Source organism: Dreissena polymorpha, chromosome 6 (genome assembly GCF_020536995.1).
Source record: "Dreissena polymorpha isolate Duluth1 chromosome 6, UMN_Dpol_1.0, whole genome shotgun sequence".
Lineage (NCBI taxonomy): Eukaryota > Metazoa > Mollusca > Bivalvia > Myida > Dreissenidae > Dreissena > Dreissena polymorpha.
The window spans coordinates 42,757,571-42,774,843 of record NC_068360.1 but is presented as its reverse complement, the minus strand read 5'-3'; the positions used below and the strand labels follow the sequence as shown (position 1 = coordinate 42,774,843).

The window sequence follows — 17,273 nt, the reverse complement described above, 5'->3', positions numbered from 1 at the left end:
CACAATTCATTGTATGTCAATAGACACAAGCAGTGCCTGCCACTCAAAACAGGCGATTGGATTGGCATATGTGTTTACAATGTCAATTTCCGGCGCGACTGAACAAACAGTGCTTAGGAAGGTTTAGATCCTAAAGAAAATATCTAAGTAAATTTCACATTTTAGTAATGCAATACATACTTTGAGAACTAATACGCGTATATTAGGGGGGGGGGGGGGGGCATGCGTATACGGGAGCTGACCATGTTTAAGTGAGAAAGTTGGAACAAATCTTCCAAGATGGCGTTGTTTTAGTGTTTTTCGTGAAGGAGTAGCGGATATTTTCACCCGGTAAGCCAGTTTATATTTATATTTCTTTTAAATGAAAAAGCCCTTTCGGTCCTACGGTGTTTTTAGTTCAATACCGTAGACGTCGGAATAAAAAAGTTATTGAAGCAAAACCGTCGACAAATGTGTTGTTTTCTTGGTCTTCGAGATGTTGGATGTTCGAATATCATTTTCTCTCACAATAAACAGTATTTGTACATGTTTACAGTAACACATAACATAAATCACGATTATTTTATTATCTCGACGCGTTTTTATGTCTATTAATTCATTTAATGCCGAATTATAACGGGTTTAAAACCCCCGTTTTTGGAACTAAACTTCCTTTTAAGCACATTATGGGACCTGACTTCCAAATGATAAACAGCTTTTTCCTATGTTAGAAGGTTTTATGCGAAATAACTTTCGTGAATGAATTCCGCATTGGTGCGAATGTTTTGGAAAATATTTTCATTTGAGGAAATCAAGAGTTATCTTTGTTATTAATGGTTATATTCTTAATGTGTATTATTATATGTTTTATCGCGTACTTAACGCTAACATTTAGTGTTATTAATATAAGATATTTGACGGTATTATTAACACAGTGTAATTCTTACCTGTTTATTTTATCACATATGGACATACTTATGTTTGAATATGCATCAAACGGAATACTGTGCCTACTAAACGGAATACTATGCTTTCTATTTCCAGATATCAAGACGCCAATTATATATGTCGAGGATGCCAGGATTAAAAAAGACGGCGTAACGAATTGTGTACCGCTCTATGAAGTGAAAGGTACATGAAAACCCATCAATCAAACAAAAAAGATAACGTCGAATTACCACGCCAAACAATCACAATGTCATGTACGTGCACTATAAGAGTAATGAAAAACAGAAAAGAGTAAAGCCGTTTCGATACTAGTATAATATTGCTGTAACCAAATGCTGCCATTGTTGCGATTCGGAATACATGAAGCAATTTGCAATGCCTGACACCTGCTTTGAAGATGCATATCAGTGGATGTTTTTTTATGAAAACTTAAATATTAATTGTTTATTTAATACAATGACATCTGACACGTTTTACCATAACGATACTGATACATGTATTTGACTTTGATGTGACACATTTTGGACGACCTTCTTTAAACCAGTTCTGAGTTGGTCACTATATTAATATCGCAAAAAGTGAATTCGTAGTGGATAGGAAGATTTGTGCAAATGCAATACACGATATGATTTCAGTAGAAGTGATCAAAATATACACGTATTTTTTTCTCGTTTATACATATGTGAATACATATTATTTAAGACTGTTGTATTGAGGGAATTAAGCATTGGTTCACTTAGAAAGATTATTTCGTGTGTTGCTAAAATTGCCTTCTAATCGTAAGTAATGATAATGTCAATGCATAACGAATTCATTCCGACCCAAATATTTTTTACCATGTATTAAAGTGCTGAATACATTTGAATATGTAGTCAGAGACATCGATGGAAAAAATGACAAAACACAGATAATGGTTTATTTTCATAAAAAAAGTGAGAAACTAGCATCATGACATATACGGAACCAAACGTGTTATTACGTAGCACTCATAGCAATTATATGTCAGACTTGTCTATGTTGAAATAATATGCAATACGCCCGGTGTTTTTTTTAATATGCGGATTAATGCTCCGTTTTAGATCTTTAATTAATGAGCGCCTCAATATTTCAAAAATTGACACCGGATTAATGTTCACCGACATTTTTTCATACAAATTTGATATACATATTATAGAGCTAAACAAAAACATATATAAAGCCCTGTTTTCCCGGCACACGCGCTGGACATACACCTTTATAAAACGCTATACCAATTCAAGTACTTGTGCACTTAATAGATTGTAAAAAATGACGGTTGAAATACGTACGTGGGAATTTTTCTGGTAACCAAGAGCGACGTCAACGTTCATGAAGCCTTTTATTCATAAATGTATATATGCGTCGGGTGTCAAAACCAGCATCACCGGATGTAATATTTATTTTTGACCTGCATATTATCCGCTGCTGTGTTCACCCGCCAATTAGTTTAAAATGAATTCCGAACCAGTAAGTCGATTACATAACATCAGAACATAATATCCCTTCCAAAAAGGGCGCTATGCTGCATAATAGTACATGTATATTGCACAAAAGTGAAGCTCCCCACGTATAATGTCGCAGTTTATAACAATACAAGTTATGTTTCATCTTTTGTAATGTAGCTTGAGGTTTCGTATCTTTAAAAAGTATGAAAGAGGTATACATATAAACAGAGGAAACGTTCTTTAAAACATTCATATCAATGGTAAATTCATTCACGACAGAAAGTTCGTGTATCACCTTCATACATGGGTATGAGCTGCGTTGGTCATTTGGAAGTCATGTCCCAAAATGTGCTTAAAAGGAAGTCAGTTCCAAAAAGAGGGGTTATACCAATAGTTTTTGGCAATAAATTAGTTATAAAAGATCAAACGGCGTCGGGAAAATAAAACAATCAGTGTTTAAGTTATATTTTACCGTACACGTGCATCAATACTGTGTATTATAAGAGAAAATGATATGTGTACATCCCATTTCTCGAACATCACGTAATGAGACAACGCATTTGTGGACGGTTTTCCTTCAATAACTTTTTTATCCCGACGTCTACGATCTTGAAACAAAAAACCGAGGAAAGCACAAACACCGGAAAGCCGAAAGGGCGTATTCATTTAAAATAATTATAAATACAAAGGGGCTTACCGGATGAAAATTTCCTCTCTTCCTTCAAGAAAACCCAACAAACGACGCCATCTTTGAATTGTTGTTTCAACTTACTCACTTAAAAGCGGTAAGCTCCCGTATACGCATGCCCCCCCCCCCCCCGGTATATGCAATTCCGGACATCACTTGTTTGATAGTGTGCTGATATTGAAACCAATAATTTTAGCACAACAATCAACTTATTACAAACAAAAGTTAACGCCTTTAGTTATGTCAAACTAGGACTTTAAAAATATAATACAATTTTGGTATTGATTCAAATTGGAGTGGCATGTGTTTACGGTAATCTGTTGAAATCAATTTCTAACGCGCCTGAGCGAACAGTTCATCAGAAAATATAGATCAGAAACAAACAAAAAACAGTTCAGTTTATTTCACATGTTGCTAATTAAATAGAACTTTGGGATCTTACACGTGTTTATGGCTGACCTCAGTGTTGAATATTCTACTGCAACAAGCGCAACAAGATGTTCATCAAAATATAATTAACACAAAAGGTTATATAAGATGTTGCCCCATTCATGCTGTTCTTTTTCATTGTTTTTCATAGCCTAACTTAGATGTACAGTCTTCAACCATTACATGAAACTGTTTGTAGAGGAGAAACATTAATAGTGTGACTTCATCTTTGGTCTAAAGCTGTTTTTTCACAAGCTATGTTTTTTTCAATTGTTATCACACGATGCCACACGAAATTACAGACAAACTGGTGGAAGATTGTTATCCTAAGCAAATGCGCAGTTACAGTTGACAAATTGTTGGCGAGAAAATATCAAAATGATGGCAAGCTAATATTGGAATCACGGAACACTAATTGACAGATTGCATGATGTGTTCCTTCATCGATAAAAGTGATTGCTATAGAAGTATATAAAACAAGCAAGGACAAAATTTAATGTGCAAAAATAAGAATACACTTCTTTTGCGTTCGCACTGCATACACACAAACATTGTGGAGTCACACTAATCAATGTGTTAGTTAAATATTAAAATTACATGTACACGAGGTCTTTGTGTTAAAATCTGATGTTTTTTTTAACTTCTGGAAATAAATCGACAACATATTACAAACTGAACAGCTTAAGTATACGTGAACAAAAACTGTTCCGTCGCCATGAAGTAATGTTCACACTCCGCGGGGAAATCTTAACCGTAAACCTCATATAGCGCCAAATTGTACATAATAACATCACTCTTGATAAGTGACGTATTGGCGCAAATACGAAAATAAAATCACATACATACGCATTATTTGCATTAATTGTGCGTATCAGTAACGCTTGGGAAATCTAAACAGTAAATCTCGTATTGCGCTTTAGTGTGCAGAATAACAGTATTATTGAAAAGTTGCTTATTGGCGCAAATACGAAAATAAAATCACATACATGCGCATTATTGGTATTCAGTGTGCGTAACAGTAACGCTGGAAAAACAAGCATTTTGCATAATATCTTTTTAACCGCATATCCATAAACAAAAGTTATTTAATAATTGACTCTAGACGCTAACAAAATATGCTTCTATGACCAGAGCCAATGTAGACAAGTTCGCAAGTATATTACCTTCGTTCGGTTTATATTTTCATTTACACTCTATTGAATTCCGTAAATGGAAAAATGTTGTCTGACGACTGACAAATAAAAATGATCTGATGGAACTATCACCTGACGGATTTTTCGTTATTTTTAAGATTCACTGGGCAGATTAATCATTGCAAAGTTTAGAAATTCTGAGTATGTGGATGCAACTCGATTCATTTCATATTACTTTCATGATGTGTAAATAAAATGCAATTTTGTTCGCATACGGGTACTATGACGGCGGATATTAGCATTAAAATATGCATGAAAAGCATATAAAGCGTTCAATCTTTATTAAAAGTCTAATCATTTAGTTAATGAATGCGTTAATGATGAATAATACAAAAGCACGTTGATACACCACTCAATTTTTTGACGTTTAACAGAACGTTTGTTTTTCTCAATAGGCAGATTCAGATACAAAAATACATACAGCCGCACACAATCATAATTATGTTCAATGATATGGCATTTTGAACATTTGATCACAATTATAATCTTTCCTATGGGCTTCTGTAATATATAGCCGTTCCTCGTCGTTTATACAACGTATGTTTAATGAATATTGAATTGATCACGAACCCGCATATTTATAAATCAGCGACCTTACATAATTTTTATATAACCTCAATACTCGCTCGCGTTATACACTTCCGGTTTGTGTGAAACTTTTCAAAAAGAGGAATTCCTCTACCAATTTAGTGCTCAGAAATACATTTTCAAACAAAGGTTTGCTAATGGAAAATATAAATATTCCGGTCCGGGATTGAAATGTCAATACACTCCTGCACTAATTGATTCCATTAATGTTGCGGCTGGATAGAAACGAAATAAATCCTTGTTGATAACTACAGTTTTGACTTTTAACATGCATACATAATAATTTTAACAATAATTATGTACGAGCAATGGCCTTATATTATGGTTTACGGTAGAAGTAAGTTGAAGTACACGTTGCTTTAATGTGTGTGTGATGCGATACATATATTGCGTATTCATTCACTTTAAACAGTGAAACATTTTTCGAACTATAAGTAGCATTGTCACAAAAAAGTTTGGTCAGCGTCCGTAAATGTCACTGCTAATTTATAAGCTAAATTCTGTCATCCGTTAGACAGATTCGATGATTTGTATGCGGATTGCGGATAAAAATTGCTCCTTGGTGGGATATTAACCCATTTATGCCTAGTGGACTCTCCCATCCTTCTAAATTGGATCAATTTATTTCCAAAATTAGGGATGTCTAGTATATTTATTTCTATATTTAGAATATTTCTTACAGAAATTCTTTTAAGCAAACAGCACAGACCCTGATGAGACGCCGCATCATGCCTTTTTTCTAGACGCTTTGCATAAATGGCTTAAATAGGGCGAAACTTGAACATTACATGTGTTTGGCATTAATTCGCTGAGTCGCTTTAGCCGGGTTGCGCAGTACACTCTCTATAACATACTTTGCTTCTCTTTTACTCTATACTTCAATAATAAAAGTGTATATCATATCGTTTCTTTAACCCACAATATGTTCATTGTTTTGAAGAGGTAAAACGATCGTTTCGTAGGCCCCTAGTTTTAAAAGGACTGCTCAGCGATAAAATTCCTCTTAACACGTGACATATTTATTACGTAATTACTGAATGTTCCAGTCATCAAAACGCTATTTTCCAAGAGCTGGCCTCTTGTTTATATCGTACCAGGACTATAAATAATAAACAATGCCAATACGATAGACACGATTGACCGTCATCAATACCGTCCGAGCGAAAGGGTATGAACGTTGACCTAGTGTTTATACACACACCTTATACTGCTACTGCTACGTTGTGTTTGAGTTACAAGTAATACAAATAATTTGAAGGAATATTATGGTTATTTGTTTTTCGTTTGACGAACGGTACTTGAAAGGCTGCATATATTTGCATATTGTGTTCGACTCAATTGCATAGTTCCGTCAAGTTGACAGCAGCTATAATTAAAAAGCTGGGTATGCAACATGTATTATATACGTTTGCCCTCATTGATGATTGTAAACTATGAGACCTTTGTTTACCCGCAAAATATGACGTTGGTATAGAGTTATATCATTTTAGATACGTGTAAGAGATAATGTTTTAAACCAAATGGCCCCTGCGAATAATTATGGGTTGTCATTCACATTTCGTAGTGTAGATTCTAAGTTGTGGCACAATGTGAGAAATCTGCTGCTGGTAGAGCCAGCTTTTTTATTGGAACATACTTCATATCAGGTTCATGACAAGTAGTTCTGAGCTAATTGCATATGTTATTTACTGTTTTGCTGACTCAGCTATGTTATATTACAGATAAAGAATCGGTGATTAGGCAAATACCAACATAAACAGACCAACATATAACATTTCGTTTCAAATATCCCCCTAAAACAAGAATAATTAATCACCCATGGTGTTGTCTTAACCTATGTATTTTAGCAATCACAAAATCTAAATCCGTGACGTAATGTGATCAATATCTATAAAAAGATCATTGCCTGGATAATCATGACCATTATGGATACTTAGACGATGTCAAAAGTTATAAGACTTACCAACAATTTACAATAAACTCCAGGGTCAACGGGATGTTGTATTTTCCGATGCGATTGTCAGAAGAATCACTCGTTCTAAAGCTTAATATGACATGCCACAGTATCATATCGAATAACGTTCAAGTCCGGCTTCTTATTACCACGTTGCATTGTATTACGATGCATGGACGAATATCCATGTTTCCGCTTATGGGTATATCTATAGTTAATAACATACGACACGGTGCTTTAATTATTTAACGTTTCTGTATCAGCGCGATTATAAATGCACTCAATTCTACGCGTGTATTCTTAAAACAAATCGTTTACAACAATTTAATCGGTTTGTTGTTATACAATGAATTTGATTGTCAACCGGGTTTATCCCCAAAGCTTTCCATTGATCAGCAAAAGGCGTTTCACCAAGCTTTTAACATATTTTATTTGTTTTGTATGTTGCGTGGAATGCTTGGTCCTGTATTTTATAGGCGGTTGGAATTAAATATTAAATGACTAATGGATGTGAACACGATATCCGTCCCCGGATTATTTTTCTGGAGTTTAAATATTCCTGTATTGAAATGCATTTCATAGTATAAGCAATCGCACTAATAATTAATACTAAACCATGCATTTTTGTATTAAGTTTCTGAAATGCAGAAACACGTTATAGATGGTGAATAAGTAAAAAACGACACTATTTAGATCGAGGTATGTGCGTTTATATTAATATATATATAAACTTGCATTTTATCAATCTATTGTTAAATCATTTGTTGATGATCGTGAACATGGCATACCTCATTAAGTTTATATACCAGCGTGTCTTCAACTGTGAATTAAAATAGACCATCTGTTCGGAAGAACAGGAAAACAATTTTTGATTATAAGAAAATTGAAATATATATGTATTTAAATATTTTAGCCAGTCTTCATTGCAAGTTGTCTTCGTTTCGTCTTTTTTTGCAACTGACATTGTCCGGAATATTTCCCCATGCCATTTCAGAGAAAGCGAATGATTACCTTGTGGCACATTGGTAGCGTGTAAACCACATGTTTGCGCCGTGCTGTCATGATTGCCTTGTGGCACCTTGGTAGCGTGTAAACCACATGTTTGCGCCGTGCTGTCATGATTACCTTGTGGCACATTGGTAGCGTGTAAACCACATGTTTGCGCCGTGCTGTCATGATTACCTTGTGGCACCTTGGTAGCGTGTAAACCACATGTTTGCGCCGTGCTGTCATGCATAATAACAAGGAGCTGATGGGCATATGACATGTGAATGTCTATTATGTGTTCATGATAAACTTTGCTGTGTAAGCCGTATTCGATATATAAATAGAAACGTTGCGAAAATAATAAGTAGAGATGACAATGAGTTAATGACAAACAAATATGCCGTAAACTGGATTGAGATAAATTAAAGTAAACTCATCTACAATATATCACAAATTATGAGCTTTGCAAATTAAATATGTTGCAATGAAACACACTAACATACAAAATTAAAAAAGATGATACGATTCGAGGATATTTTCACACAATAAATAAAATAAAACCGGTGAAACCAAGTCGATGTAACTAATGAGAATAACTCGTTAAGAAGAGACTTTTTAAAACGAAAATACATAAACACGGAGAGTGTCGTCACTGGATAGCCTCGCGGATACGTAGGTTCCTAAAAACAAAGAGTCTGGTACGTTTGGTATGCTCTTTGTCCGTGTTTCTTCGATTAATTATGCAACATGCGCTTGAGTACAATACACCATACATAATTATCGCTCGGGCGTATCACAGCAGTAGTGAAACAGTGGTTATCTGCAGACTGTAATGGCTCATAACGAGGTAATGAATTCAAACGTAGTTTTCGAAGGTCTGGAAATTCCTCAATTCCTTCATATACATGTTTGTAATTGATGTGACCTTTAATATATTCAAGACATCAAATTTTGTCGGTAAATTTCAGTAAAAAACTGAACTGAAACCTATTGTCCCCGATATAAACGCACACTCTTCCGTCACGTGACGTGCGAAGGCAAACAACAATTACAACAGCAACAGCAATATAGCGGAACCCGTATTGTCAAACAAGGAAGAAGTTGGAAAAATATGTTTTAATTGCTAATCTCATTAGAACGTTCGCTTTATGTGAACTAGGATACAATACAGAATAACTGATCAAATGATTCTTTTTCGTTTCTTAAAGGGATCTTTTCACGGTTTGGTAAATTGACAAAATTGAGAAAAGTTGTTTCAGATTCGCAAACTTTCGGTTTAGTTGTGATATTTGTGAGGAAACAGTATTACTGAACATTTGCCATGGTTTAATATAGCCGTTATATGCATCTTTTGACGATTTAGAAACCTAAAAATTATAAAGCGTTGCATCGCGAAACGATTGTATAATTTGGAGAGTTCTGTTGTTGTCGTTAAAATTTGTGAAACTACGAAGATTGCTAATATATGGTATAAAATACGCATGTTATGTGTGCTTGGACAGGATAGCTCAGTTGGCTAATGCGTTTTTACTTCAGGATTACGGGGGTCACTGGTTCGAGCCCTGCTGCGGGCTCCTTTTTTTCCTATTTTCAATTTTATTTTTGATTTTTTACTGGAGCTTTTAAAATTTAATGTTTACATTAATCAATATAAAGCATTTAAAGGGATCTTTTCACGCTTTGGTAAATTGACAAAATTGAAAAAAGTTGTTTCGGATTCGTAAGTTTTCGTTTTAGTTATGATATTTGTGAGGAAACAGTAATACTGAACATTAACCATGCTCTAATATAGCCATTATATGCATCTTTTGACGATTTTAAAACCTAAAAATTATAAAGCGTTGCAACGCGAAACGATTGAATAATTTGGAGAGTTCTGTTTTTGTCGTTAAATTTTGTGAAACTACGAAGATTGCTTATATAAGGTATAAAATACGTCAAGAATGTGTACTCGGCGGAATAGCTCAGTAGGCTAAAGCGTTTTTACTTCAGGACTCTGGCAGGACTCCAGGGGTCACTGGTTCGAAACCTGCTCCGGGCAATGTTCGTTTCCTTTTTTTTATTTTTTTCTTGATTTTTTACTGGAGCTTTTACGATCCAATGTTTACATTTATCAATATAAAGCATTTAATGAATAAGTTAAAAAAATGCCAAAATCTGTGAAAACGCCCCTTTAATGACAAACTTCAAAACATGCTAAAATCTGCGAAAAGGCCCCTTTTAAGTATATGCAGACAATATACAGCACACAACGAATAAATACTTAACATCTCCTAAAGAAATTCAAGACAGAGACAAACTTTAATAAAAACCGAATAGACTAAAGAATAAACATAAGTATTCGCGCCAAAAATAATGTATCGTCAGCCTTGTAAAACTAAGATCATTTAAACAAAGAAGTTTCAGTACCTTTTTATTTTTTTCATAAATGACAACTCAATTTTTTGGCAGGTACATCAAGATGCTATACATTTATTGACATGTTCATTACTGTGTGTTCTTTGACAATGGATTATATCAATAACTAAAATGCATTTGAATGTTGCTTGTAATTTATTTTTTTAAACCCAAACTAGCAATTACTGTATTTATATCAGTTTGTTATGAACATGTAATTTATAAATACATTGTATTACCATTTTTTGTTATAAATATTAACACATTTTTGTGAGTCATGGCATCAAATGCGTGTAGCCGTTGCCAGATAACTCGCCCAAGACCTAATCTCCCAGATTAATTCACCCCAAAATATGGTAAGATCGCCCGAACCGAAAGACTAATCGCCCGTATAATTTTCGTATATCTTATTTAATCTTCATATTTTCTTGTAAAATTACCGTGGCATGTATGCATTTTAATATATGTGTATCTGATCTGTATTTTGAATAAATTGAATACAGGTCGCTTGATATGCATTTTGCATTGTATTTGTTAAAGCCAAGAATATCCTTGATATTCCTCTTTGTTTTGTTTTTTTGAATATCCTTAAGATTGGCATGTCTTGAATATTGAAGATACGGTAATAATACCAGATAATTACAATTCAATTCACTTATTAAAAGACACCAGAAATAGTTAATTAAGTTTGTATTAACGTTGTTAAGAGGATACAGCCATAATTAATAAAATACTTCATTGCGAACTTAATCTTGGATGGAAACAGACAGAACCAAAATTTACAAATCAATTGTTGCCATTTAACAAAGTCTGTGTATGAACACAATGATTCATCAATCTCAACACCTTCTTCCCGTGATGAATCTGATAAGCCAGTGCCCACTGGCAAATATAAAAGGCAGCGGAAAGCTGAGGCTTGCAGAGAGGGAGAGAGAGGCTTGTGTTGCTAAATGAGCAAATAGTTTTAAATTATGCTTCGACTCTATACTAGATACATTTTACAACCAAAAAAATGCCATAAATGATAAAAAATCGTTTCATGAAATTTTCTATCATTAAGATTTTCTATTCTTACTTGTCGTTACACCAATGTAATAATTCTGAATTTTATGTACAAAACATGGATTGTTTTTTGTTTAAATGCAGAAATGTCTTTTCTAGGATATCACAGACAACTTTACTTGTGACGAAGCATAGGAGCTATTGAATGAAATTGCTGCCAGAAAACCAGCAGAAATCTCTGACAGACTCGCCGAAATCAGCCTTGAACATCCTCAAGCCGCCCTTCTTGTTGTGTTTGCAGGCATTGTCAATTACTGGACCTCACAATGCTTTACAAACTAGAGACCAGAATGTTTACTTTTGTTGAATCTTACCGTTAGTTGTGTTTATTTTTCTGTGGGCCTGATTAACGGAATAAACACGACATTTTGTCTATATTAAATAATTTCAATATCAAACAATGTTCAACTACATATGAAATTGTCTCAACTAAAAATAAAGTTTAGAAAAGTGAACTCATTTACTGTCAAAACAGTGGCGATTATGTTCTTGCATCCTAAGGAGTGGACAATAACAGCTAAATATTTAGATTTATCAAGGGTGTGTTCAATTTTTTCAGGAGAACGGATTAGTGGTGACTTATCCCCTCACTCTCCATATCCAGCATACGTTTGGAAACAATGTGATAGCACATCCAACTGCAGATGTGGAGGACATAAATTGATAACAGTAAATCCTTTGCACACATGGACGCCTTGGGGCTTTTAAAGTATTGTTGCTTAAGAATGTCTGCAACATTTAGGTGGATACATGTTTTTTTCACATTTGAATCTTACGTGATGCATTATTTATTTAATGTTGTAAACTTAACTCCTTGCAATAAAGTGAAAATACTAAGGACATAATTATCCTTTGTTAAAAACATGTTACCCAAATTTACTATTCTATTTATCGTAATTTATCTTTCCTTTTGTCAGAAATGTTACAGGGGCATATATACAGCATTTTTTAAATAAAAGGGGCATTTCTTCGAAAACAAACACGTCTTTTGGCAATGCATATTCGAACATTTTACACATTTTTATCTAAACAAATAAAATAAATATGCATTAATAATTGCAAACGGAAATACAAAGTATATTCATCTATTGTACTGTGAACGTAAGCTGAACTTTGTTTTGCGCCTGCTATCAATTAAACATGTTTTACTGAGTGTGTCTTAAAAAATTGTATTTTAGAAGAATGTATCAATCATTTTATAAATACTTGAGTCACTTTCTCTGGAAAACATGGGTAGGCTTTGAAACATTTTGCCAGATCGAATTATCTACAAATTCCATCAATTATGTATGTATGAATGAACAAGACTTTCTCATATCTATGTAAGGCTATTACAATAAATGGTTGTTTAAAGACTGATAAACAATTAAAAACGTTATATAACCTATATAGAAGATTACATTTTGATGTTATTGTTACTGGAATATAAACCAATGTTATAGCTATGATGCGCAGCTTGCACTTCACATTGAGAAAAGCAACTAATATCTAACCGAGTCAACAATTCATGTTTATAGTCTGCACCCATGACAATCAATTTAGAAAATGCATAGCCCATTGTTATGTAGTTGTTGGCCGGATAAGGTGTTCACATATTGTTCGGTTTTAGAGTAACCTATGATCACATACTATGTATCCTCTATTGTAACTATAAAACAATTAACAAGCCATATTTGATCATGGGTGTCTCATACAAAGCACAACTCACGCTACCTTACACACTTTAAACTAAAAAAAAAATCATGGCATCTCATGACACTTGTTCGATATGGTCATGAGTATTTAAACAATGATATTTCATCCCTTTGCATATAAGAAGTTCAGTTAATAAAATATAACAAAGTTTATCACATTAGCATGTGTAAGGATTAGTATTACAATATGATGACAATACCATAACGTTACACATTTGGTCAGGTTTTCATATTGACAAATAAATGCAAGCATCATTTCAAATAATAAGAGCATCTACTGGCAGTACAAAACCAACAGCCAGGGTAATACTTGCTCTTTCAAACTCAACGGTATACACCCTTTAAAACCATGCTGCGAAATTCAAGAAACATTTTCCTTATAGTAAGTTAGCTTTGATAAGAGTTCGACAAGGTTTTATTTCATTATGATGGTATGTTGAAGCTAGTTTAAATAACAAACACCATGTATCAATGCGTATGAGTTAATCAACAAATTGTTTCCGAGTTGCTTACCCTTGATCTTTGATCTCTTGAATACTCGCAGCTCCTCATAATCCGCAGGTGGATGATGGACGTTTGTAGGGGCACTCAACTTAGGAAATGCTGGGTCTAACAAGGAACTTTGATAAAAGGGTTATCCGTGTTGATCTCCATGAACTCATTGTTAATACTCGACATGCAAGCATTGGATATACATTTACCCGTGTTGTTAATTGGTTGGCATGATGGTACAATTGTCGGCTGCAATGGAGTTTACTCTTAAAAAATCATATTTGTATATTTGCAATGTTGAACTATTTACAAACACTTTTAATAGAAATTATGTTTTAAGTTTGTTTTTGCTCTTTTAAACATTGTTTCATTATATGATTCCAACTGTGTACCTACCAATACTATTCTGGTTTACTTTATTAACCAGTGTTAACTGATGAAGTGATCATTCTGAAGTCAGTAACTGACAATAAGTAAAATAACTGTACTACTTGAGATTGGAGGAAAATGGCTTTGAAATATTTTCATTACCAATCACCATGCAAGTTATGTGAATGATCAAGGCAACACATCCGCTATCGAAATTTTCCGGTTTTCAAAGCATAATACAATTAAATTTTTCGGTAAACCATATTTAATCAAGTATATAAGCAAAAAAAGCACATATAATCTTCTTTAAATATAAATATATTATAAATCGATAACAATCTAATAAGACAGGGTTGCTTGTATATTCTTAAGTCAGATGAAATCTCTCCTGTTCCTGACACATGACTAGGTGTGTTACTTCCTTGCGACAAAAAAGATAGGCCAGGATATGGTCGGGCTGATAACCATGCAAACTGGTAGGTGAACTTGAACTTGCTGTTCTAGCATTATGCCGAACAGTCAAACTTGCAACAGCTTGCCGGCGCACCTTTATAAATAGCTAAAAAAGATAGATTGTCTTAATTTACCGAAATAATATTAAATCGATCATATATTAATTTTAAAGTGATATTATGGGCATCTAGCAGTTTATAGGTGTCTATCGCAACCGTTGTTTATTTTTTTGGCGATTTCACTTCTTTCACACTTATATTTGTTAATGCAGCATCAACATACTAAAACAATATCCCGGAAAGAGAAAAATAATGCATTTGAATATCAACCGTACTTTCGTTTGACAACTGATCATGCATGTATGATGTGAACCTAAAATAAGTTTTAGTGCAGATTCGTTCATACGACACAAAGACATAATTTTGTTTTACGGATCATTTCGGCTTAGAGGACTGGGTGAGTCACGTAAGAATATCGAATATAAAATATATTTTTATAAACAACTGGTAGCAAGATGAGTTGCAGATATTTGGTCAGTAACCACATTTTAACTAACTCATTTGACCTGTTGTTTTCAGCTCAATTCAACAGTGCAAAATGCCCAAAATATCACTTTAATTATATTAAATACATTTTTTTAAGTATATTTCACAATATGTAGAAGGGATTAATCATTCACAAATAAAACATGTATAATGAAAGTAATCATTATCAAGTAATTGCATGGTTCATTTGTCTCTTGATGGAGTGTTTCTTATAACGAGTTCATGTCATTGTCGTACGATCACCTAGCGACACAAAGTCTTATTTAAAACGTGCAAGAACTAAATTATGTTATCAATATTTATTTAATTTCGTTGCAAAATGAAATATCCATAAAATAAAACTAAAAAAACTATCCAAAAGTTTGCTAATTTTTTTTTGTGTAAACTCGCAAAATTTGCCAAACGTAAGACGTCCAGAACTTCTAATCGATCAGTGTTTAAGCCACAACACTGTCTTTGTCTGTTCCATAATAATGGTGCTTCAAACATTCAGTCTGATCGCAAAGATTAATTTCGAGCGAAATCGCTTGCCTCGAGCTTTTGTTGCTCTGTTTCACAAACTCGGTTAAATATTTTTTTGTTCGGGGCATTGTTTATAAACACAAAACGTATGAGTGCAGCAAGCGTGCGCCTACTGCATTTCCATGTAATAGCTGGGATCCCGTACACACCTCCGTGGTTTTAAATTAATCGTTTCGCGTTGCAACGATTTATACTTTTCAAGTTTTCAAATCGTCAAAAGTTGATATTTTAGAGAATAGTAAATGTTCAGTATTACTGTTTCCTCGAAAATGACTACAACAGAAAAATCCTAAATCTGAAACATTTTTTTTTCAATTGTGTCAATTTACGAATTCAAAACGTAATAAGACCATGACGGCTAACATAGAGAGCAATGATAAAGGTATTGTATAAACGCAATTTGAAGCTTCGAGGTGAAACATTATTGTAATGAATATTAAAGATGCCGTCATTTCCGATATCCTTTTTGTATAATGCCACTTATTACTACACTTTTTTTAGATGTTGATCCAGTAAAACCGTCCATAAAATCAGATTGTTAGTTCATCTTACCACTGTTTCACTTATACCCTGGAAGGAAAATTAGTTAATGGCGTTTAGGCCATGGTCTTTATAACGAAAGGAACAACAAACATACGGGCTTTATATAGTAATATATTTGTTTGAGATTAAGCAAATTAATTTAGATACACCATTTAAATGATTTCATTAACCTTAATCTGGAAACAGTATTTTGTGAAACGAAGCCACACAAACTCATATGTGCACTTGTATGAAATTTGAAACATTTGATCACAATTAAACGCTTTTTTCCATGGGTAATAAATAGCCGTTTCTCGTCGTTCATACTTCTTATGTTTTCATATCAATGAACTAATCACGGACCCTCATGTGTGAAAATTATCGATTTTCATGTTTTCAATACCCCATTAACCGCTAGCGAAAAACATTTCCGGTTTGAGGGAAACTTATCAATAGAACGCATTACGTTACCATTTCAGTGCCCAGTACTACATTTTCAAACAAAAGTTTGCTAATGGAAAATAGAAATACTTCGGTCCAGGATTGAAATGTCAATACACTCCTGCACTAATCGAAAAGCTTGATTTTGATATTTTAGCAATGATCGATTTTACAAACGGAATAAATCAGAGTTAATAGCAATAGTTTTATTTAAGCGACTGTAAGCGAGCATTATAGAGAATTATTTGCACTTTAATTATGTACCAGCAATAGGAAAAAACCAACATGTTGTATGTCATTCGTAGGTTTGAGTACAAGTTGCATTAGAGAGTTCGTTTTACGATCGTGTTCAGTCACTAAAAATGGTGCGTTTATGCAACTGTTCTCGAAATACATTGGAAGGATTGAAGGTACAGTCGTGGCGTGGTTGCATTTTTAGAGGAAGATTGTTTTACAAAAAGTTTATTCTAATCGAACATTTTCGACAATTTATTGTTACAAACATATTTGATATCACTACTTTTAGTCATTTGTAGTGGTAAAACCC

General features: G+C 33.8%; 1 long non-coding RNA gene across 1 annotated transcript; it reads left to right on the top strand.

The window, feature by feature from the left end:
• The first annotated feature begins 245 nt into the window (after positions 1 to 245).
• LOC127834442 (uncharacterized) lies at positions 246 to 1,470 on the top strand. The gene is made up of 2 exons (XR_008027941.1): positions 246 to 330; positions 1,024 to 1,470. It is a non-coding gene; the product is annotated as an uncharacterized LOC127834442 (long non-coding RNA).
• The last annotated feature ends 15,803 nt before the right edge of the window (positions 1,471 to 17,273 follow it).